Source organism: Schistocerca americana, chromosome 2, assembly GCF_021461395.2.
Source record: "Schistocerca americana isolate TAMUIC-IGC-003095 chromosome 2, iqSchAmer2.1, whole genome shotgun sequence".
Taxonomy (NCBI): domain Eukaryota; kingdom Metazoa; phylum Arthropoda; class Insecta; order Orthoptera; family Acrididae; genus Schistocerca; species Schistocerca americana.
Window position 1 is genome coordinate 932,716,386 of NC_060120.1, and position 24,130 is coordinate 932,740,515.

At 39.4% G+C, this 24,130-nt stretch overlaps 5 non-coding genes across 5 annotated transcripts; all 5 read left to right on the forward strand.

The window, feature by feature from the left end:
• Positions 1-1,451: 1,451 nt before the first annotated feature.
• On the forward strand, positions 1,452-1,523 carry Trnah-gug. The gene has a single exon. It is a non-coding gene; the product is annotated as a tRNA-His (tRNA).
• Positions 1,524-6,502: 4,979 nt separating this feature from the next.
• On the forward strand, positions 6,503-6,574 carry Trnah-gug. Its single transcript has one exon. It is a non-coding gene; the product is annotated as a tRNA-His (tRNA).
• Positions 6,575-9,467: 2,893 nt separating this feature from the next.
• Positions 9,468-9,539, forward strand: Trnah-gug. Its single transcript has one exon. It is a non-coding gene; the product is annotated as a tRNA-His (tRNA).
• Positions 9,540-14,505: 4,966 nt separating this feature from the next.
• Positions 14,506-14,577, forward strand: Trnah-gug. Its single transcript has one exon. It is a non-coding gene; the product is annotated as a tRNA-His (tRNA).
• Positions 14,578-21,413: 6,836 nt separating this feature from the next.
• Positions 21,414-21,485, forward strand: Trnah-gug. The gene has a single exon. It is a non-coding gene; the product is annotated as a tRNA-His (tRNA).
• Positions 21,486-24,130: the final 2,645 nt, after the last annotated feature.

Here is a 24,130-nt window from a genome sequence, read left to right on the forward strand (position 1 = left end):
GTTTCCGGCGACTTCGGCGCCACAGCAACCAGGAGAAGTTTTACTGCAACAAGATAACGCTCGGCCCCACACAAATCTAGGGACTGCTCAACACTTCGAAAACAGGGTTGGACAATGTTACCCCATCCACCCTACAGCCCTGATCTAGGCCCCCCTCATACTTCCACTTGTTTGGACCATTAAAGGATGCCATTCGTGGAAGACATTTTGAGGACGATGAGGCGGTGATTCACACAGAGAAACACTGGCTCCACCACCAGGACAAGGATTAGTACCGACAGGGCAGACACGCCCTTTTTTCGCGCTGGAGAAAGGCCATAGAACTGGATGCAGATTATGTGGAAAAGTACGGTGTGCGTATAAAACACCATTCTTTCGTGTGTGTAATTCACATCACGTTCAATAAAGAATTGTTAAAGAAAAAAATGCAGTGCATTACTCTCTGGACGATCCTCATACTTCAGTTACTAAACAACTATGAGATGGATTTCATCTACGATGGTAAGGATACGTGTCCCCTTTTTTTTTAGTTTTGTAATAACTGTTTTTCGTTTACGACATGCTCTACGTTCTTCAAGATCACTTCATTACGGATCTTTAGAATATAAAGCATATCTAATCCAATACTGTTTATCTCATCGATCACTGTAGGTCACCAACACACGACTTCATAAATATGAAGCACTTTTAAATTTGAACACTACCCCGGAGTTATGATCCACACACAAGAAAGCGGTCACCCGACTCCCAGATTTCGAAAAGCTCGTAGCAACTATTGCAACTGCTAAGACCTTAAATCCGGAGGTGCAATATTATTCGCTTAAGACATAGACGCAGATATTTTCCTGGGTCATTCCCTTTCTCCCTCTAATACCGCTTGTCTGATAACTGCAGTCTCTTAGTAGGACTTCGAAAATTACTAGTCCTCGCTCAATGCTGCCAGGACTATACCTCACTTCGACAGAATGTCGCTATTCCCTAAGCAAGCATAGTAGAGTCGGAGCACAGTACTCAGCAAGTATTATGAGTTCTACCGTGGAGCACACCTTGTACGAAATAGAGAAACTAACTCGTCTGCTCCCGGACGCAGATGAAAGCGAGTATGGTATTCTGAAACCCCGATCCTTCAATTTTGCTGTTGTAACATCTAAAGGCTAGTTTCAAATCAGAACGTCATTCTTGTGAACCACAGGCTGTATAGGCTCACAAATGATGCGTTAGGCTGTCTTCGCTGTACTTCTATAGATACATCAATGTTGCAGCTATCAGATGTCAAAAGTGCCTAATCGTTTTTGAGGAAGTTAGTTAAACACTGTCTAAATTGTGAACCAAGTTTTCCTTACTACCAAAGGATGGAAAAAGCTGAGTCGGCGTTCTAGCGGAACCGAGTGACATCAGCAACTCTGCGGCCGCTAAGAGAACAGCGAAGTACACCCACGCTGAATCCACCAGCCGTGATAGTCTAGTGGTTAGGACATTGCGTTGTGGCCGCAAGAACCCAGGTTCGAATCCTGGTCACGGCAAAAGGTTAATATTTTAATGAAGAATTGATACATTACTTTTGTTAGCAAATAATTATTGGCTTTGTTCAAGTCAGTTAGATGTTACTAGACTTCGAAAACGATTTTGACACCGTTTATCACGAGAGACTACCAATGAAAATGCGAGCAACTGGAACATCATGTAAATTACGCACCAGGATTCGTGACTTTGTCAGGAAGATCGCAGCATGTTCTGACCGGTGAGAACAGAGCCAGGGAAACCGAAATTGCATCTGTCGTTCCACAAGGAACAGTGACAGGCTCTTTACTGTTCCTGATCTGTATAAATGAGTTTAGTAGCTTTTTGATATTGTTGAAAAATGAGATTGACAGAAAGTGCAAAAAAGCAAAACAGTAATGGCTAGAGAAAACTCTCCATCCGAACTGGCCCCTCAACCGACAGGCGTCACTCGATGTGGATATGGAGGGGCATGCGGTCAGTACATCACTCTATCGGCCGTTGTCAGTTTTTGTGATCAGAGCCGTTACTTCTCAGTCAGGTAGCTTCCCAATTGCTCTCACAAAGGCTGGTAAACTCCAGTTGCCAAGAGCGCTCGACAGACCCAAAGGATGGTCCATCTGAGTCCTAATCAAGCCCGACAGCACTTAACTTCGGCGAACTGACGACAGCTGGTATAACCACTGAAACAAGGACGATGGTAATGGCTAGAGGAATTGCAAAATTGTAGCAGTTCGTATGACTACATGGATGATAAATACAGGAAAATTAAGAGACCTCTGCAGAAAAGGAAAGCAACTGCATCTCTATTAAGAGCTCAACTGGCAAGCCGGTACTAAACAAAAAAGGGGAAGACTGAGAGATGAAGAAGATATATAAACGGCTATGAAGAGAAAATAAACTTGAGAACGATGTAATGAAAAAGAATGTGGAAGAGATGATACTATAAGAAGATTGTGACAGACCTTTGCAAGACCTTAGAGGAAAATAAAGTATCTGCGACAGACGATATTCACTATGAAATGTTGAGCTCCTTGGGAGATAAATGAGATAGGTGAAATTAGCTCAGACTACAAGACGAATGTAATACTTGCTATTACAAAGAAAGCATGCGCTGATAGGTGTCGATATTACTGAACTACCAGTTTAGAAAGTCAAATTTGCAAAATACTAACACGAATTCTTTATAGAATAATGGATCAACTTAAGAAGCCTATTTTGGATGACATTAGTTTGGTTTCCGGAGAAATGTACGAACACAAGTGGCACTGTTGATCGTATGAGTTACGTTTGAATATAAACTGAAAAAATGCAAACTTACATTTAACACATTCGTAGATTCAAAGAAAGTTTTTGAAAGTGTTATCTGCATCGCACTCTTCGACATTCGGAAGGTAGCAGGAAGCGAACGATTATCAACAACTTGTGCAGAGAACAGACTGCAGTTAAAAGAATAGGAGGACATACAAGAGAGGCATTAGTTGAGAATGAAGTGAGATAACGTTGTTGCCTATCCTCAGTGTTGCTCAGTGTTCAGTCTGTACTTTGAGCAAGCAGTAAAGGAAACCAAGAGAGGTCTGGAAAGGGAATTAAATTTTAGGGGGAAGAAATAAAAACTTTGAGGTTTGCCGACGACATAGTAGTTCTAGGTCAGGCGGCAAAATAAATGCTGACAGGGAAGAATAGAGGATAGGATAAACTGCAGACTGACAATAGCAAGAATAGCAGTTCTGACAAGGAAAAGTTTGTTAATTTAAATTTAAGGAAGCCTTCTCTGAAGATATTTGTGTGGAGTGTAGCCTTGCACGGAAGTGACATGTAAATGAAAAACAATTCAGAAAGTAAGATGATGCGAGCATTTTAACTGTGTTTCTAAAGGAGGTAGAGCAGAGGCTAATGAAGTGTTGAAACAAATCGAAAGGGGAGCGGGGGAAGAAAATTTGTGCTTCACTTTACCGAAAGAAGGGATCCTGAGGCATCAGTGTGATGGAGAGAAGTCTGTTGGATAAAAATTGTCGTCGTTGTACAAAGATTGATTATAGAATACAGGTTCAAGAGAATGTAGGGTAATATAGTTGTGCGCTGAAGATGAACGGAAAAGAAAGAAGTTACAGTGCCGGCAAGATAAATGTTTCTTACATCTATAGGTGTCTCGTCAGTGTTGCTGCTTAAGTAATTCCAAAAACTATTCTATGGACAAGTTAATTAACAAAGGGAACTGATTAAGGCAATGTTCTCATTAAAATATCAATCGTCTGCCTAGACCACCATTTGAACAGATGCAGATAACAGGTATTAGGTGGGCTTAGCAGAGCCAGTATCTTCCATCCATCCTTAGGAGTGCTCTCTTTCTGATCTACACTGCACAGTGGGTACTTATTGTCCATCTGCTGCAGATATCGGTAATACTAACTTCATAGCCTTCCATCCAAACCCTCTAAGCTTCTTAATGGCTCTTCTAGATAGAGAGAACCTCTTCCAAAGAACTGACTGCTCTCAAAATCTTTATCTTTTTTCGCAGTTTTCAACGATTTTGTGGCTGCACATTGAATAACTTTGCGGCAGGCATAGTGATGAACAACGAAGGTATAGCTAGGGATACCACTATTAAGTTTTTTCAAATTGTGACAAATTCTGTTAGCGTATATATACATGGTATTCTCACTTTTCGGTTTCATACGAAAAATATGTACTCTCTAAGTGATGATTACACCGTAAAAGAACCCAAAAGACATTAAAGAGTAGAAGTTTATAAAATATATGTTGATTGCTTTTGAAATAGGCTGTTATGTGAAGAGCAAAGTTTATTGAACTTAGATATCTGAGGAGATTAGTATGTTGCATCAAGTTCATATTTTCATCAATTCTTACATACAAGAACTCCAAACATTCTTCCACTTTCGGTAATTCCGTTTCTTGTGGTGTGTTAAAGTTGATTTTTCGAAACTAAGTGTCCATTTTCCGACAATCAGTTAATAATTCTTTAAAAAATGCTATTAACAATATCGTTTCCTCTTGCTTTCTCTCTAAAAGAGTTAATTACAACATATGTCGTATGAAAGAGTGTCAGGTCCGTTTTACACATAGGAGGTCGTTTACATGTATAAGAAGTAGGCATGGACCGAAAATGAAAGCCCTTGGAATTATTTTTTCCCTTAGTCGGTATATTTTTCTCTCCTTCTAAACTATTTATCACAGATTGTATTCCTTTCGCTACATGAGATTCAAACCAGTTGTGTATAATATGTTTGATACCCTTGTGAAAAAAACTTAAACTATGTGGAATTACACAGAAAAATGCTTTACATATATATTGAAAAATTACCAGCTGGTGGTTCTTTTAATGTAATCCTCGTAATTTTTGGTGAGTAAACGTGTAAATGGCATTCTCTGTCGAGCAAATCGTCTGCAACGCAAATTGTAATTCACTAAATCGTAGTAAACCGCCGGCCCAAGGAACTTTCGCCACAAGAGGGGAAAACAGCCAACGGCTAATGTAAACTAAAACGTATGTAATCTAATTGTGAACAGCAGTCTAAAGATGAAACTGACGGTTTGAAACCGGTAACGCGTATATTTGTGAGAATAAGCAGCGTTATTTACAGTGTGTGGTTGATGTTCCCTTCTTCGCAAGAATCAACTTGTATTTTGAATACAGCTACATTCTACATTCTCAGTTTTCGACAAAATAACAATGTGTGATTAACATGGTGGAGCACCGTGGCTGTGGATTCAGTAAGATAACAAAATTAAGTACTACTTCCTTTCCACTTACATGTAACACTAGACTTACATTGTATTTGTTTGACGAATATTTTGAAAAAAAAGATAATAGGAAGGTAATTGGATGATAATTTACTAAAAGACGGAATAGTACTGTCTAGGACACACTACAGTGATTTGTGTTTTCCAATTGTGTGGGTAACATAATGAACGTCACAATATTATTGATTTTCCTTGACACCGCGCAACAGTAGCTGCGATGAGTGTTCAGATAACTAGGCCTGAGGATGACCTATACTGTCTGGAACCGACTATATAAAATAAATAAACTCTGATCTATACTGTTAGTCAATTTGTATACGACTATTTAAATCTTTTGTGCGTCCTGCCCCATTGAGGAGTTTAACATAGCGTATTGTTATGTCAGGAACAATTCCTTGTGCTAATGTTGAATTACATGCACAAGTAAGAAGATGACTTACTAAGTTAGAATGACTGGTATTATCATCGTATCTACATTAATACTTCGTGGCATTTTTTTTTTTTTTTTTTTTTGCATATTCTTACATAGATATAATAGTATCTCTGTTGCTTCAGTGTTGCTTTTGGATCTTTAAATAGTTGTTAATCAACATTTTCAGTGTATCTTCTGGCTTCTTCAAGGAATGCACAAAATGGGATGTGCACAGAATTGACATATATTAATGAAATGATTAGTGTTGAGGATCGGGAGAAACTCCTTCAATTTATAATAGGTGTCGAAAGCGGGATGGTAAGCCTGGGTCTGAAGGAGAGGAAGTTAATGCTGTATTGTAGAATGTGAATAACATAGTCTGGGAGCTATTTATTTGTAGCTGACTCCATTCCACATTTATTGACATTAAGATGAATTTCTTGCTCCTTGAAGAAGGAAGAAGATACACTGATGATGTTTATCCACAAATATTGAAAGAACCAGAAGCAACACTGAAGCAGCAAATAAATTATTATATCTATGTAAGAATACGCAAACAAAAAAAAGCCACGAAGTATTAATGTAGCTACGAGGATAATTCAAGTCATTCTAACCTACTAAGTCAGCTCCTTAGTGGTATATACAATTCAACACTAGCACCAACACAAAGACGTGAGATCTCAGTGTGCGTTCTCCGTCTTATTGCTCCCGCCTGTTGACCTGCGATCGAGACGCCACCTACCTGCTGGCGGCGTTAGTTTGCCGACTGGAGCGGAAAGGACCCTTTTATGCTTCCAGAGGAGCTTTTCCAGACGAGCGACGGCAGCCGTGATAGTCTAGTGGTTAGGACATTGCGTTGTGGCCGCAAGAACCCAGGTTCGAATCCTGGTCACGGCAATATAGTGCTCTATTTTGTATTTCTTTTTACAGAGTTACTAATGTAGTCAACTGGAAATTGCTCATCAGGGCTACCAACATTAAACATTTGCGATTCACAGTTGCTTGGTAAAGGCAGTAATGGAATAGGAGGAACCACCCAAATGCTTTGTTTCCCTTTTCCGATACAGAAGGAGCGATGACTAGCAATAGAACTATATTCAACAAAAATTGCATATTATGGATATTATTGGAGTATTGTGAATAGTTACAGATGACACAAACATAAAAAGAAATCTAATAAACTACTAGATAGATCTGTTCATCAAACGTATAAAAACTGCGGACGTACATATATAAGATTTTGAATGTGTTTGTTTTTATCAAATAATACCTGACACATGAAAAATCATTTGGACGTGACACCGTACACAACTTACGACACATCTAAAAAATGTTTCTTCGCAGTGCGAATGTAATTGGATATAGAAGACATAAGAAATATCATATGTTACTTCCATACGGTGCCTTACTTCGACGAAACTGGTAAAGACATGCAAGAATTACCGGGTCCAAACAAATTATTCATGATACCAATTAATGAATTCCTTGCAGTAGTCTCTTCAGATAACTGGATATACTACTGCTGCTTCTCAGTAATTTATTCTTCAATTAAATATATCACATGAACTATGTCTTTCTTTGAAATCAACGCCTCAGTTCTCGGATACAACACCAAGAACAAGAGTAATCTATATTAAAATTTGAAATCACATACAGTGGTGTACATAATTCAGGAATAGATATTTCCGACAGCGTGCCAGTAACCATAAAATGTCAGTTATTGATAAAGTACAAATTAGAAGAATCCTAAGGAATTTTATGGCAGCCATTTCCTTCTACTTCAGTGACGAATTTCTTAGCAAAACTAAATGGTGGTTACAGAAGAGCGTATTAAGTAACAGAAACAATATCAATATAAGATTGGGTTCCAAAAGTTTCTCTGCCCTGCGTTATGTGAGTTATCATATAAAGTTAGGGGCTTTATATTATTATTTACCTTCCACTGTTTTTTCATAATATTCTGTTCAGTTGGTAATACGTCGTAATTCACTTCAGCAAGGAAAAATGGATTATTAAAGAGATTAATTTCGTTTAAAATGATGAAAGACAAAACGGTTGGATTATAGGACATACGTCACATAAAGTGGAAAATGCTTTAAATTTAGGAAATATTTTTTAAATGAATGTTTGTTCAAAAGTTTTATTCATTTCCTTTCCGAGTTTTGGTGAGCGGATGAAGACTCGACAGAGGAAATGGCTAACAGATACCTGTTTTACCTTGACTTACTATTTCATTTCGGTCATATACATTCTAAGGTACATAAATGAAGTAGTTCAAAGGTTGTTTCTTCCTTTTACTTTCACCAGAGATTCCTCGGCATTCTTTCCGAGTACTTTGTGGCACGAAAGGTGAAACTGGCGAGTGTCATGTGCGGCTGTAATGGGAGAGAGGGTCAGGGTGGCGGAAAAAAGAAATTTCAAAAAGTGTAGCGGATCGCGAAAACCAGGAAGAAGGCTCATCACCTAAGAAAAACGTCGGGACTATACCAAAACAAGGAAAATTCATATTCCATGGAAATCAATGTAAATTATTACCTTTAATAAAACTTAAGCAAATCACTTTTTTGCGTTAACAACCCAGTTGCAGTATCTTATTAGCGACTTCAGCTTACCTATCACGAAAGCGTTCATTAAGTCGCAACGATCGCCTTAAAAGCCAGAAAACTCATCCTCATTCGTGGGAATGCACTTCTCTTCTTTTAAGCTTTCTGTATTGGTAGAACAGCTTTCTGCAAGTATGTCTAAGATATTTCGGTTGTTGAACAACAATAAAAACGATTTCATCTACAATCTGTGGAAGGGGAATGTATCTCTCTTTTTCGTAATTATTTTTTCCTTTTACGACATGTTCCACATTCTTAAAGATCACCTCGTTATGGATCTTTAGAATATAAAATATATCTAATATAATACTATCTTTGTGCTGGCTTAAGCTGTAGCCAGCACACTGCTCGGCAACGATGTAGCGCGATGATCGATAGTAGGCGCTGGATCAAATGCGCCTTATCAGGAGAGAGACCAGAGATATACCAACAAGCAACACGCTGCCAACGCCCTCTTGACAGCATGTGTTCAGGCTACCGCCACTGAGCGGAGGATCTCACTCAACTCACGCTATACCTTGGCGTCTTGTCAGTTACATGTAGTGTGCAACATCATTTGTTTAAGCCAGAGACGCACATCTTTTTCTGGGTCATTTTCTTTCTCCCTCTAAAACCGCTTGTGTGATATCTGCGGCCTCTTGATATGATTTCGCACATTGCTGTTCCTCCCTTACAGTTGCCAGAATGTCACTAATCCTTAAGCAAGCCTAGAAGAGTCGGAGCAGAGTATTCAGACGTATTATGAGTTCCACCGAGGAACACACCTTGTACGAATTAGAGAAAAAAAACTCGTCAGCTCCAGGATGTAAATGAAAGCAAGTATGATATCCCGAAAGCCCTATCCTTCTGTCAGTTTGCTGTTATACAATCTAAAGGCTAGTTCGCTCATGCTCATTTCAGATCATAACGTTATTCTTGCGAACCATTGTCTGCATAGGCTCACAAATGATAAGTTAGGCTGCATTCACTGTACTTGTATAGACGCATCACTGTTGCAGCTATCAGATGTCAGAAGTTCCTAATCGTTTTTAACAATGTTAGTTAAACACGGTCTAAATTGTAAACCAAGTTTTCTTTACGACCGAAGGACGAAAAAAGCTGAGTCGGCGTTCTAGCGGAACCGGGTGACGTCAGCAACTCTGCGACCACTAACATAAGAGCAAAGTACAACCACGTTGAATTCACCAGCCGTGATAGTCTAGTGGTTAGGACATTGCGTTGTGGCCGCAAGAACCCAGGTTCGAATCCTGGTCACGGCAAAAGGTCAATATTTTAATGAAGATTGGCGCAGCTACACTTAACTACTTCATTGATACATTACATTAGTTATTGATTTTGTTCAAATCGATTCCATGGTACTAGACTTCGAAAATGATTTTGACACCTTTTCTCACAAGCGACTACTGACGAAAACGTGAGCAACTGGAATATCGTCTAAATTACTCACCTGGATTTGTGACTTTCTGCCACGAACATCGCAGCATGTACTGACTACTGGGAACGAAGCACGTGAAACGGAAATTGCATCTGTCATTCCACAAGGAACAGTGACCCTTTACTGTTTCTGATCTGTGTAAATGTATTAGGAGAGAATCTCAGTAGCTATCTTATAATTCTGAAAAACAGTTTGACAGATAGTGCAGAATAGCAAAGCGGGAATGGCTAGAGAAAACTCTGTCAGAACAGGCCTCGGAAAGCCAGGAGTACCGACCGACTACCACGTCATCCTCAGCCGACAAGTGTCACTGCGCTCATAAGAGCCGGGCGGTGATCCGTGAAAGTCCTAACCAAGCACGACAGGGCTAAAATTCAGTGATCTTACGGCAACTGTTGCAACCACTGCTACAAGGCCGATGGTTATGGCTAGACAGGAAATGGAAAATTATAGAAGAACATATGAGCACGTGCAGATGCCGCCTGCAGGAAAATTGAGAGACCTCTGCAAAAAAGGAATGCAGCTATATCAATATTAAGAGCTTAGGTGGTAAGCCAGTACTAAGCAAAGAAGGGGAAGACTGAAAGATGAAGAGAATATAATAACGGCAGAGAAAATAAATTTGGAAACGATACAATGGAAAGAGTATGGGAGAGATGATAGTGTGAGAAGATTGCGACAGACCATTGCAAGACTTAGACGAAACAAGGTATCTGGGTCAGACGATATTCCCTATGAAATTTTGAGCTCCTTCGGAGAGCTAGCCACGATAAAGATAAATAAGACTGGCGAAATTGCATCAGACTACAAGATGAATGTAATATTTCACATTATTGTGAAAGCATGCGCTGATAGGTGTCGATAATACCGAACTCTCAGTTTACTAAGTCATACTTGCCAAATGCTAACACGAATGATTTACAGAATAATGTATCAACTGATAGAAGCCTATTTCGGATGACATTGGTTTGGTTTCCGGAGAAATGTACTAACACGAGAGGCACTATTGACTCTAGGAGCTACGTTTGAATACAAACTGAAGAAATGCAAACCTACGTTTAACGCATTTGTAGATTTGAAGAAAGTTTTTGGAAGTGGTATCTGCATCACACTCTTTAAAATTATGAATGTAGCAGGAGTAAAACACAGGAAGTGATCGATTATCAACAACTTGTGAAGAAACCAGACTGTAGTTAAAAGAATAGGACATGCAAGGGAAGCAGTAGTTGAGAAAGGAGTGAGACAGCATTGTTGCCTATCCCCCACCGTTGTTCAGTATTCAGTTTGTAATTTGAGCAAAGAGTAAAGGAAACCAAGGGACGAATGGAAAGGGAATTAAACTTCAGGGGGAAGAAATAAAAATCTGGGGTTTGCCGATGACGTAGTAATTCTAGGAAAGGCAGCAAAAGAGTGGCATAGCAGTGACTTGAAAAGTGATTATGAGTGAAAGAAGAATGGGCATTAAATGAGACACTAAACGTTGTAGATTAATTTTGATATAGTGGTAGCAAAATTGAACAGCGAAAGAATAGAGAATAGGATAAAGTGCAGACTGGCAATAGCAAGAATAGCGGTTCTGAGAAGGAAAAGTTTGTTAATTTAAATGTGAGGAAGCCTCTTCTGAAGATATTAGTCTGGAGTGTAGCCTTGCACGGAAGTGATACGTTTTTGATAAACAATTCAGAATGTAAGATGATACGCGCTTTTTTAATATGTTTCTACAGAAGATAGAGCAGAGGCTGATGAAAGGTATTGAATCAAATCGGAAGGGGGAGGGGGGAGAAAATTTGGACCTTCATTTACCGAAAGGAGAGATTCTGAAGTGTAAGGAGATAAGTGTGTGGGATAAAAACTGTCAAAGTTAGACAAAGATTGACTATAGAATACGGGTTCAAGTGTATCTAGGGCAACGTCAATGTGCATTCAAGATGAACAGAAAAGAATGAAGTTACAGCGTCGGCGAGATAAATGTTTCTTATACCAGAAGGTGTCTATTTAGTGATGGTGCGTGAGAACAAGTAATTCCAACGACTAATCTATGGCCAAGCTAATTAAAAAAGAACTGATTGACGCAAATTTCTCATTAAAATATCAATCTTCTTGCGTGACCAAGATTAGAACCTGATGCAGATAACGGCTGGTCAGTGGGACTACCCAATCCAGTATCTTCCATCCATTTGTAAGAGTGCTCTCTATCTGATCTAAACTACACAGTAGGCACTTCCTGTCCGTTTGATGCAGTATATCGATAATACTACCTTCATTGCCTTCCATCCAAACCCTCCAAACTTCTGAACGACCACTCCAGATAGAGAAACCCCTCAGTTTAGAACTGATTGCTTTTAAAAACCTTTTTTTTCCGCAATTTTCATTGATTTTGTGGCTTTACATTGAATACCATTCTGAACCACCTGCAGCTATATCGATGAACAACGCAGTTATAGCTAGGGACACTGCTATTAAGTTTTTTGACACTGTGACAAATTCCGTTACATGGAATACATGGTATTCTCACTTTCCGGTTTCACACGAAAAATACGTGCTTTCGAAGCGATAAATTACACCAGAAAGTAACCCAAAAGACATTAAAGAGTATAAATTGTTATGTTAATGTGATGATTGATTTCATTTATGTGAAGACCAACATTCATTGAACTTAGATGTCTGAGAAGCATAGTATGCTCCATCAAGTTCATATTTTCATTAAATTTTACACCCAAAAATTCAAAAATTTCTCCCACTTTCGCTAATTCCGTTTCTTGTTGTGTGTTAAAATAGTTTTATCGGAACTAACTGTCCATTTTTCGATAGTGACTTAATAATTCTTTGGAAAATGTTACTAACAACATCGTTTTCTCTTGCTTTCTCTCTAACAGAGTTAATTATAATACCTGTTGTATGAAAGAGTGTCAAGTCCGTTTTATACATAGTTGATCGTTTACATGTATAAGGAGTGGTAAAGGACCGAAAATAAAAGCCCATGGAATTATTTTTTTCCTTAGTCGGTATGATTTTCTCTCCTTCTCAAACTACTTAATTTATCACAGATTGTACTCCTTTCGTTAAATATGATTCAAACGAGTTCCGTATAATAAGTTCAATTCCATATAGTTTAAGTTTTTTTCACAAGAATATCACAAACAAAAATGTTTTAGACATATGTCGCAAAATTATCAGATGGTAGCACTTTTTATGTAATCATCGAACTTTTAGGTGAGTAAATGTGTAAATGGCATTCTCTATCGAGCAAGCCGTCTGGAGCGCAAATTGTAATTCACTAAATAGTATTAAATCGCCGGTCCAAGGAACTTCCACCAGATGGGGGAAAACAGAAAACAACTAATGTAAACCGCCGGCTCAAGGAACTTTGACCACAGTCGTCAACTAATGTAAACTGAAACGTATGAAATGTAAATGTGAACAGCAGTCTAAAGGTGAAACTATCGGTTTGAAACCGGTACCGCCTCAGTTTGTAAGAATAAATAGCGTTATTTGCAGAGGCTGGTTGCTGTTTTCTTCTTCGCAACAATCAAATTGTATTTTGAACACGACTGCGGTGTAAAAGACTTCTCAGTTTTAGACAAAATGATAATGTATAATTAACATGGTAGAGCACTGTGGATTCACTAAGATAAGAAAAATTAAGTACATAGTTTCCATTTACATGTAACACTAAACTAAAGCTGTATTAGTTTAACGAATATATTGAAAGAAAAGATACTAGTAGGTAAATTGAATGATAATTTACTAAAGGATGGCATAGTGCTGTGTAGGAGACACCACATTGATACGCCAGCTGGTCTGGCCGTGCGGTTCTAGGCGCTTCAGTCTGGAGCCGCGTGACTGCTACGGTCGCAGGTTCGAATCCTGCCTCGGGCATGGATGTGTGTGATGTCCTTAGGTTAGTTAGGTTTAAGTAGTTCTAAGTTCTAGGGGACTGATGACCACAGATGTTAAGTCCCATAGTGCTCAGAGCCATTTGAACCACATTGATATATATTAACACAATCAATATCACAATATTATTTATGTATTGTGATGTACACTGTTTTACACAATTTTTATACAATTATTTAAATATTTTGTGCGTCCTTCCCCATTGAGGGATTTTACAAAACGTATTGTTATGTCAACAAAAATTCCTTGTGCTAATGTTGAATAGTATACACCACTAAGGAGATGACTTAGTACGTTGGAATGACTGGTATTATGTTCGTAGCTCATTTATACTTCGTTGCATTTTTTTTAATAATCTTACATAGATATAATAGTTTCTCTGCTGCTTCAGTGTTGCCTTTGGTTGTTTAAATATCTATGGGTCAACATTATCTGTCTATCTGCTTTCTTCTTTAAGGAATGCACAGAATGGGATGTACACAAAATTGGCAGATACTCATGAGATGATTATGGCTCAGGATGTGGGGAAATTCCAGAAATTTTTGGTAGGTGTTGAAAGTGGGATGGTCAGCACGGGACTGAAGGAGAAGAAGTTAATGCTGTATTGTGGGGTGTGGATGACATAGGTTGGGAGCTACTTATTTATAGCTGACTCCATTCCACATTTATTCACATTAAGATGAATTTCTTACTGTCGACTAACTACCGCTAACGTTTAGACAATCACCAATACAGAGACGTGAGTTCTGAGTCTGCGTCCTCCGTCTTGCTGCTCGTCTGTAGCTCTGCGATCGAGACGCCACCTACCTGCTGGCTGACTTAGTTTGCCAACTGGAGCGGAAAGGACTGTTTTCTTCCTCTAGAGGAGTGTTTCTACAAGAGCAGCGACGGTAGCCGTGATAGTCTAGTGGTTAGGACATTGCGTTGTGGCCGCAAGAACCCAGGTTCGAATCCTGGTCACGGCAATAAAGTGCTCTTTTTTGTATTTCTTTTTACAGAGTTGCTAATGTTGTCAAAACGTCTCTTGAAAATTGCTCATTCAGGTTACCAACATTAAACAACTGTGATTCACACTCTGCGATATTTTTTACATATTTCAAATATGATATAAGTCGATCATCGAATTATTATCAACACAATTCTACTAAATAAAGATGAGCCTGGTGTGTCAGATGCTCAACTGCAACCTCCATGGTAAAGCCAGTAGTGGTATAACGGGAACCGACCAAACGCTTTGTTTCCCTTCTCAGATACAAAAGGAGCGATGTTGAGCAATAGAACTATATTCAAGGAGAATTGCACATTTTGGACATCGGTTGACTATTGTGAATAGTTATAGAAAACTCGAAAATGAACAGCAAACCTAATATACTGCTAGAAAGATCTGTTGATCACATGTATAAAATATGTGAACGTACAGATGTAAGATTTTGTGTTAGATTTTATCGAGTAATACCTGATACATGAAAAATCATTTTGATGGAATACCATACATAGCTTATGACACATCTAAACAAATGTTATTTCGCAGTGCGAATGTCGTTGGAATAGATGACATAAAAATGGCATACTTTACTTCAACACGGCTCTTTATTTTGAAGTAATGGTAAAGACAAGCAAGAATTACCTGGACTAAACGAATTCTTGATGGTACGAATTCACGAATTCCTTGCAGTAGTCGCTTCATATAACTGATTATGCTACTGTTGCTTCTCAGTGCATTTGTTCTTCAATCAAATGTGTCACATGAAATATGTCTCTCTTTGAAGTCTGACTTCGTAAAATTAGCATAGAAGGTTCCTTTTGCAAACATGTAATGGATTTTCATTTTCTGACATTTCCTGCAATCTCGAGAATCATTTTACTGATTCACTCATGAAGATTCGAAAAGAACTGTAAATCATCCAATATCTTCCGTCTTTAGCTTGAATGCAGTATGTGCGTTTTTGCATACTCTATGTTTTTTTCTATATTTCTATGTTTCCATATTTTTATAGAGCACAGTCTTGTTAAGACAGGAACCAGCAGGTGCCAATGAACTTCATTCAAGGAAAATTATTATTTGAGAAAGAAGTTGCTTATACACAAATGTGGGATACTGGGACCACATTTGCCGTCACTTGTAGTTAATTTAAGGTACACAACTCAGAAGTATCATGAAAAACTATTGTCCTCATTACCTACAGACAAGATACTTCCGGTGTAGAGGAACCAGCTAATAAGGAAAACTGGAACTCATTCCTACGATTAGTCAGTTTCGCATGGGTCTGTATTATGGTTCATACTGTATTACTGTGTATCAGAAATCGGAACAGTCGGAGTCCTGACACTCGACATATAAAAGAAAAATGGATCAATTTTATCTTCTATCTTTATGTCTACACCACATGTTCGTTGGTGATTTTTTTTTTTTTTTTTTTTTTCGTCATGGAGATGTGGCGGTTCTAAGTACAATGATCATGGACTCTCTCAATTATATTACACTCTACTTCTTTGTTATGAAGTTGATATTACTAATTTATTGACTTGCTTTTGAAAAGAATCGTCTCCTCCTTCATTTCATATAATAAGCAAATTGTCTGTTACAGTAGGGGAGGGTGTTGTACCTGGAAGGTAGTGAACTAGGAACACATAACGTTTCAGGAACACGTAACGTTTCTTGGTCTTTGTTTCAACCAGGCGACTGATTTTGGAGTCACATGAAGAAATCCACATCATAAACCACGATACGAAGGTACTTGTGTTCTCTACTGTTTTTGTTGTAAGAGATGAATTTGTGTTACATGCGGAGTTTGTAAACATTACAAGTTCGACTGTTTTAAGCGCTGTAAACTATGTTATAGCCATTTGGAGGATATTGCTTTGATCACATACATACTGTTTTGGTGAATAAGTTCTGTATACGAGTAATCATAGTTACATATCGTGTCGGTAGTTAAGCCATACATCGTCAGTCGTGCACTAACTTGTACAATGAAATGGATGAGGCCTTCTACCATGAAACAAGTGAAATTTACGAACGAAATGAGTTTCTTTAACGACTTAACGATTTTCACTGTCTTGAAAATGGAAATTTGAGTTAGTTGACAATAGTTTCTTCTTCATGCTTTTAACTTTAATTCGTTTTTGGCAGTGCGTCTTCTTAATCTGATTCCACGTATTCATTATTGCTATGTTACAGAGTAACAATTTAACAGATGGAATATTAAAAACAGCGTTGCAAATGCTTTCTAGGTTGTAATACTTTTAAATTTGAATAGCGTATTTGTTCCTAGACGCATGACCGTGTTGTTCCTTGGAACAATTTTTCGCTTCTGGGAAAACCTTAGTTTTCCACATTAATTTTTGTAATTTCAAGAAGCCTGTAGCTCACATGAAATGTGTGCTATCAATTCAAAATGGAATAATAAAATATAATAAGCTTTTGTTACTGGGCTGGCTAGAGGCGAAAGTATTCCAAAGTGCAACACTCTCCTCTACCCTATCTCTTGTATGGGTCCCTACATTTGTCTACATTGCGAGAATTTACTGGGAGTCTTTCTCCGTGCACACGGTTTAAATGTTCCTCAGCTTTTCTCTTATTTTGTTTCTTCTTTTACGTCATATATTGCTGAACATTTTTTAAATCCTCATTTCTTTCACGATCTTTCGTTGTACATTCTTCACTCTTCTTCAAAGCCTCATTAATTCAGGCGGTTCTATACTTTAGGGCATCCTGCTGTAACCCAGGCTTCACTTTCATAAATAATTATTTTTGGGATCGTTCCACATATGTTAGGAAATTTGTTTAATTTCAAAGGAAGCTTTGAGAAGAAATCACGGCAGCTCTATCGTTGTATTGTTGATCGATCGTGCACTCCATATAGTTTCTACATCTACAACTACATTTACATCTACACTCCGCAAGCCACCTCATCGTGTAAGGTGAAGGTACTTCGTGTACCGCATTCTCTTCCCCCTTTTTCTGTTCCAATCACGAATGGAGCGGGAAGAACTGTTGTAGGTAATCCTCCATCCGGGCTATAATATCATTAATTTTACTCTACTATCAAAGAACGCACACGGAATTTTAAGAATAAACCACTGCTTGTGCCGTCTGCCACTGGAATCGGACGAGCGTCTTCGTGACTTTTAGAAAATGACTAAATGAACCTGTTAATGGCTTTTCTAGATTGTAAACTGAACTCATTTTATATACTTCAATTTAATCCTAGCTTAAGCTACTACAGCACTTAATTTTTGTGTGTTTTCTGCCCTGTCCCAATAAATTGGTAAGTGGCTTCTAATAAAGCATTTAATTGCTTGTTTTGATCGTACAGTCAGTGCTTCACGCAAACGGGAACACCCATTTCTGTTCTACGTCTACATCTGTGCTGAGTTAAGGTAGCTGAGGGGAAGTAGCGCACCACAGCCATTTTCTTCCTGTCTGTTACAATCGTGGACAATACGCGAATAACATATCACTGACCTTGCATAAGCCAGAATTCGTTTAATTATGCCATCTTGCTATATTGTGTAAGGAAATAATATGCTTCCTGACTTAGTTTGAGAACTTAGCCGCCTAGACATGTGGCACACAATGCATCTCACACAGCGTCTTATTCTGCAGTTTATGGGCCGTTTCTATGAGGATGAGCTGACCAAACTGACCTGTCATGAAGCGGCCCTCTTCCTTTAATACGCCTGTCTGTTCTCCCTCTCTCTCTCTCTCTCTCTCTCTCTACCCCTCTCTCCCTCTCTCACTCTCTCTCTCTCCCTCCCTGCCTCCCTCTCTCTCTCTCTCTCTCTCTCACTCACTCACACACACACACACACACACACACACACACACACACACACACACACACGCGCGCGCGCGCGCGCTCCCGGTAATGTAACACGGTAAGCGGCACAGACCGTCGAAAAATATCAAAAAATCGGTGGATGATTGTTTAACAGCCGACTTCTTTCGCGCGTGAATCTGACTTCTTTCGGGTTCTTTCATTAAATCATGATCTACCATCTCTACATCTACATTTGTCCGACCGTTCGACCTCAAATTGCGCTGATGGTTGCTTCTAGATACTAGACAGGCTTCAAGTAACTGATCACCAATCACGTAGTCAAACGATTTAGATCCTTTCAGTCTGTTTACAGGAATTGCATAGCATTTATTTACGCTGAGGGTCATCTGTCAGTCTTTGCATCAGCCACTGATTATCTGAAAGTGTCTCTCTGTTTACTATACATTCCCTAATGATTTCAACCGGCTGTACACGTATGGGTCGTCTACGAACGTCCACGTGGAGGGTATGATAGCACAATACAGGTACTGTTGCAAGCAGCCTACAGTTTCGTGAAGCTATAGTATTAGAATCACAATTTATAGACATTTCTAATTTCCACGTCTTCGTAGAACTTTTTAGATATCACTGTTTAGGCTTCAGCTTAATGGTACGTGTATTCACAACATGATTTGCAAAGATATTGTCTCTGACAAGCCGTCTTTTTTTTTCGTTTCCATGTATCAGTCTGCTGAACACCTATGTCAGAGCTGAAATATTCACAAAAAGTATATCACCAGTGCACTAAATTATTTTATAGAGTAACACATAAAAATAGTGCATCCTTATGTTCACAAATTTACATTATAACAACCAGAGAAATTATTGTATAGATCAGTCTGTTTGGATTGTTATTTTATCGTTTTGAGAACTATGCAATATGATTGGCTTGAGACACAAAGGCAGGCATTTTCCTCGGCCATTCTCATCCTCCCTCTAATTGCTCTTCTCTGGGAAGTGCTCTTTCTTTATGTGACTTCTCACATCGCTATTCCACCCTTAATGCTGCTATGAGAATGTCTGACTTCACCATAATGTTTTTAATTCCTAAGCAAACCTAATACAGTCGAAGCACAGTATTTAGCACGAATTATGAGTCCACCCTGGTACATACTTTGTGCGGATTAGAGAAACCAACTCGCCATCTCGTACATGTAGACGAAAGCGAGTATGGTGCTATGAAACTCAACTACTTCTTCGATTTTGCTCTTATATAACACCTACAGCAGGGTGCTCAACTAGTCGATTGCGATCGAGCGGTCAATCAGCGTGGCTTAATCAGTCGATCTTTCTTTGCCCAAAGTCTGGTTAAACGAACTGTTTTTGTAAAACACCAGTTTGTTGACAACGAGTGTTTCGCACGGTATTTGTAGGCGGTAAATATGACAACACCGTCTGCACCTCTTTCGTCTGCATGTACATTCCACTACCTTTAACGCTCGTGCCAAGCAACAGTCTTTCTTTCTGGATGGTGAGATGAGTACTTGCGAACTGTAAATATGTATGTTGTGAGCGGCGAGAGCGCTAAGGGTTTGCTGCGTCGTGAGATTTGATTTGAGGTGTAGGGGCCAGGGGTGGGGGGTGCGGGGGGGGGGGGGGGGGGACAAAAACAACGAACAAGCCGCTTCGCCTCTAGTAGGCAACACAAACCTGTGTTTTCGAGCTTTCAAGAAACAACCATCTGCACTACGGAAGTAATGATCACTTAAATACTTTGTGTTATCGGAACTTGCTGTTTGATCTGGAACGTCAACTTACCTGCTCACCACTGATTTTCGACTCAATCGCAAACAAAATAGCGCGACAATACGCACCACAATGACTGCACAGTTCAGCGACAATGCCGTCAACACTGGCGAATAGTATGCCACGCAGTTGACAACGAACATCGTCAAACCACTGCGGCGTGAAGTCTCCTGATCACTGCCTGGTGTTACCAATCAGAGCTAAAATATCTGCCCGCCTAGTTATAGATCTCACTTAGTAATCGTTTGAAAACTGAGTGCAGCTAAATACAGGAGAACATACCACTTTCATGGTGAATGGGAAGAACTAAAGATGGGCAAACTAGTTTTTTTCACAGAACCACACCCTTTGAGATAATTCTTCTTATCAGACTAATTCAACAACATAGTTTAAGTGAACTGCATAGTTTATTTTAATTCTGAAGTATCAGAAAACAACAACACTTAGAAAAACTCTTAAACTCGTAAATTTGAAAGCAAAATTTTATAATTTTGGTGCCTAAAGAAACTGAAAAACCTTTAGGAACAAACGAATGTGCACGTTCCTACGACTTACCTTCTAAAATTAAAAAAAATTTTAAAAAATGTATACTGTCAGTCAAAATGGGCTGAGCGCTTTGTTGTTAACACAGGCCTTACTTGAGAACCTAGGATGTGGGAAGCATTAAAGGTCAAAGTATTCTCAATGTCACTAATAGCATTTATCTGCCATGTCGTTCTTTTTCTTATCTTATGAGCTCTCGAAAAAGGAACTCGTTCTTAATTAACGGTTCGGAAAAATTAGTTCTTAAGGTGGGAAAGAAGTGTATAGACACAGATACTGGAGACTGAACTGAAATTACGGAACGGTTTCGGTCTTTAGATGAGACGCAGTTCGCACAGTTCGTAACTGGAGCCTGAACTTAAGTAAGTGAATTAACGTATCAGTTTCGGCCTTCTTATCAGATGTAGTTCGCACAGTTCACCGTTGGGAGTTCGGAAATGAGGCCGGTCAGGCCCTGGGAATGGGTTGTTCTCAGTATCAAGGGAGTATCACTGTCGCAATTATCAGTTGTCAAAAGTTCCCAACCCTTTTTAACTGATTTAGTCAAACACTGTCGGAATTGTGATCCAAGTTTTCTTTACTACTGAAAGATGGAGAAAGCTGAATCGGCGGTCTAGCGGTACCGAGTTACGTCAGCAACTCTGCGGCCACTAACAGAAGAGCGAAGTACACCCACGCTGAGTTCACCAGCCGTGATAGTCTAGTGGTTAGGACATTGCGTTGTGGCCGCAAGAACCCAGGTTCGAATCCTGGTCACGGCAAAAGGTTAATATTTTAATGAGGAATGACGCACTTGCTCTTACCCTTTCATTGATACTTTAGTCTTGTTGGAAAATAATTGTTGGTTTTGTTCAGATCGATTCTGTACTACTAGATTTATGAAATGATACGGACACCGTATTGCAGAAGCGACTAGTAATCCATGTACGGGAAAGTGGAATATTCTCTAAATTACGAACCAAGATTCCTATCACGAAGGTCGTAGTATATACTAACCGATGGGAACGGAGGAAGTGAAACCGCAATTGTATCTGCCGTTCCACAAGGAACAATAATAGGTTCTTTAGTTTTCCTGGCCTGTGTAAATAAATTAGGGCTCTTTAAAAACGTCAGGAAGTGTACAACAGCAAAGTAGAAAAACTAGAGAAGAAATGCAAAGTTGTAGAAGCACAACATATATATGTCGTTACAGCAAAAGTAAAGAGATCTCTGGACAAATGAAAAGCAGCTGTATCAATTTGAAGAACAATTCAGTACTGCAGAGAAGGGAAGGCTGAAAGGTGAAAGCATATATAAATGGCTGAACAGAGCAAAACAAACTTATAGAAAGGAGACGGGAAGATACAAACAAAAAAAGAAAATGTGACCAGTGAAAGACCTTAATCGCAGCATGTCATCTAGGATAGTCGATATTCCTTATGACTTACTGAGCTGCTTGGGAGAACCAGCCAGGTCACAGATAAGTGAGACTGATATAATACCTCAGACTAAAAGAAGAAAGTAATCATTCAAATTACAAAGCGAGGTGTGAATGCTACCGAACTATCAACTCAGTAAATCACGGAGGCAAAACACCAACACGAATTGTTTACAGAATAATGGATCAGCTGACAGAAGTCGATTTCGAGGGATATCAGCTTGCCTTTCGGAGAAATATACGAACATAGGATGCAATTTTTATACTATGACGTATACACTGAAGAGCCAAAGAAACTGGTACACCTGCCTAATACAGTGTAGGGCCCCCACGACCATGCAGAAGTGACGCACGCGACGTGGCTTGGACTCGACTGATGTCTGAAGTTGTGCTGGAGGAAACTGACACCATGAATCCTGCAGGGCTGTCCATCTGTAAGAGTCAGACGGGGTGGAGATTTCTTCTGAACATCACGTTGAAAGGTATCCCCGATATGCTCAATAATGTTCATGTTGAAACTCAGAAGAGTGTTCCTGGAGACAATCTGTAGCAATTCTGGACGTGTGGGGTGTCGCATTGTCCTTCTGAAATTGCCCAAGTCCGTCGGAATGCACAGTGGATTTGAATGGATGCAGGTGATGAGACAGAATGCTTGCATACGTATCGCCTCTCAGAGTAGTATCTAGGCGTATCAGGGGACACATATCACTCCACCTGCACACTCCCCACACGATTATAGAGCCCCCACCGGATTCAACAGTCGTCTGCTGACATACAGGGTCCATAGACTCATGAGGTTGTCTCCATACCCGTACACGTCCATCCGCTCGATACAATTTGAAAAGAGACACGTCCGATCAGGTAACATGTTTGCAGTGGTCAACAGTCCAGTGCAATTGTTGACCGGCTCAGGTGAGGTGTAAAGCTTTGTGTCGTGTAGTCATCAAGGGTCCACGAGTGGGCCTTCGACTTCGAAGACCCTTATCGATGATGTTTCGTTGAATAGTTTGCACGCTGACACTTGCTGATGGCCAGCATTGAAATGAGCAGCAACTAGCGGAAGGGTTGCACTTCTGTTGTAAGTAGGCTGTTTATGTTTTCTCTATGTAAGTAGGCTGTTTATGTTTTCTCTATGTAAGTAGGCTGTTTATGTTTTCGCTATGTAAGTAGGCTGTTTATGTTTTCTCTATGTAAGTAGGCTGTTTAGGTTTTTTATTGGTAACGCCACCTCTGTATGACAATCACTGGCTGTGCTGTGGGCAGTCTGTGTCTGCTTTGCATTGTTGTAATACTCGCCATTGTAGTGTTAGGCAGCTGGCTGTGAACAGCGCGTAGCGTTGCGCAGTTGGAGGTGAGCCGCAAGCAGTGATGGATGTGGGGAGAGAGATGGCGAAGTTTTGCAATTTGTCATGAACTGATATATATATATTATGACTTGTGATGATATTAAGGTAAATACATTGTTTGTTCTCTATTAATATCTTTCATTTGCTAACTATCCCTATCAGTAGTTAGTGCCTTCAGTAGTTTGAATCTTTTATTTAGCTGGCAGTAGTGGCGCTTGCTGTATTGCAGTAGCTTGAGCAGCGAAGATTTTTGTGAGGTAAGTGATTTGTGAAAGGTATAGTTTAATGTTAGTCAGGGCCATTCTTTAGTAGGGAATTTTGAAAGTCAGATTGCGTTGCGCTAACAAAATATTGTGTGTCAGGTTAAGCACAGTCGTATATAAATTGTTCAAATGGGACGTTTCATATGGCGACCCTTAGCCTAGGATACCTCACTGGAATCTTCTGATTTTTTTCTTGTAGTTTGTGTATTTAGTGTAGCTTTTGTTTATTGCTAGCGCGTAATTGTAGAGAGAATCTCCTTTGTAGTTGCAGTCTTTCATTGTTGTACTGTAAAACAGTTGTGGCATGCATGTAGATTTGCACCAAGTATTTCGCAGCTGCGCTGGTAATTAACTAGATATTATTTTCAGTGCTATGTTAA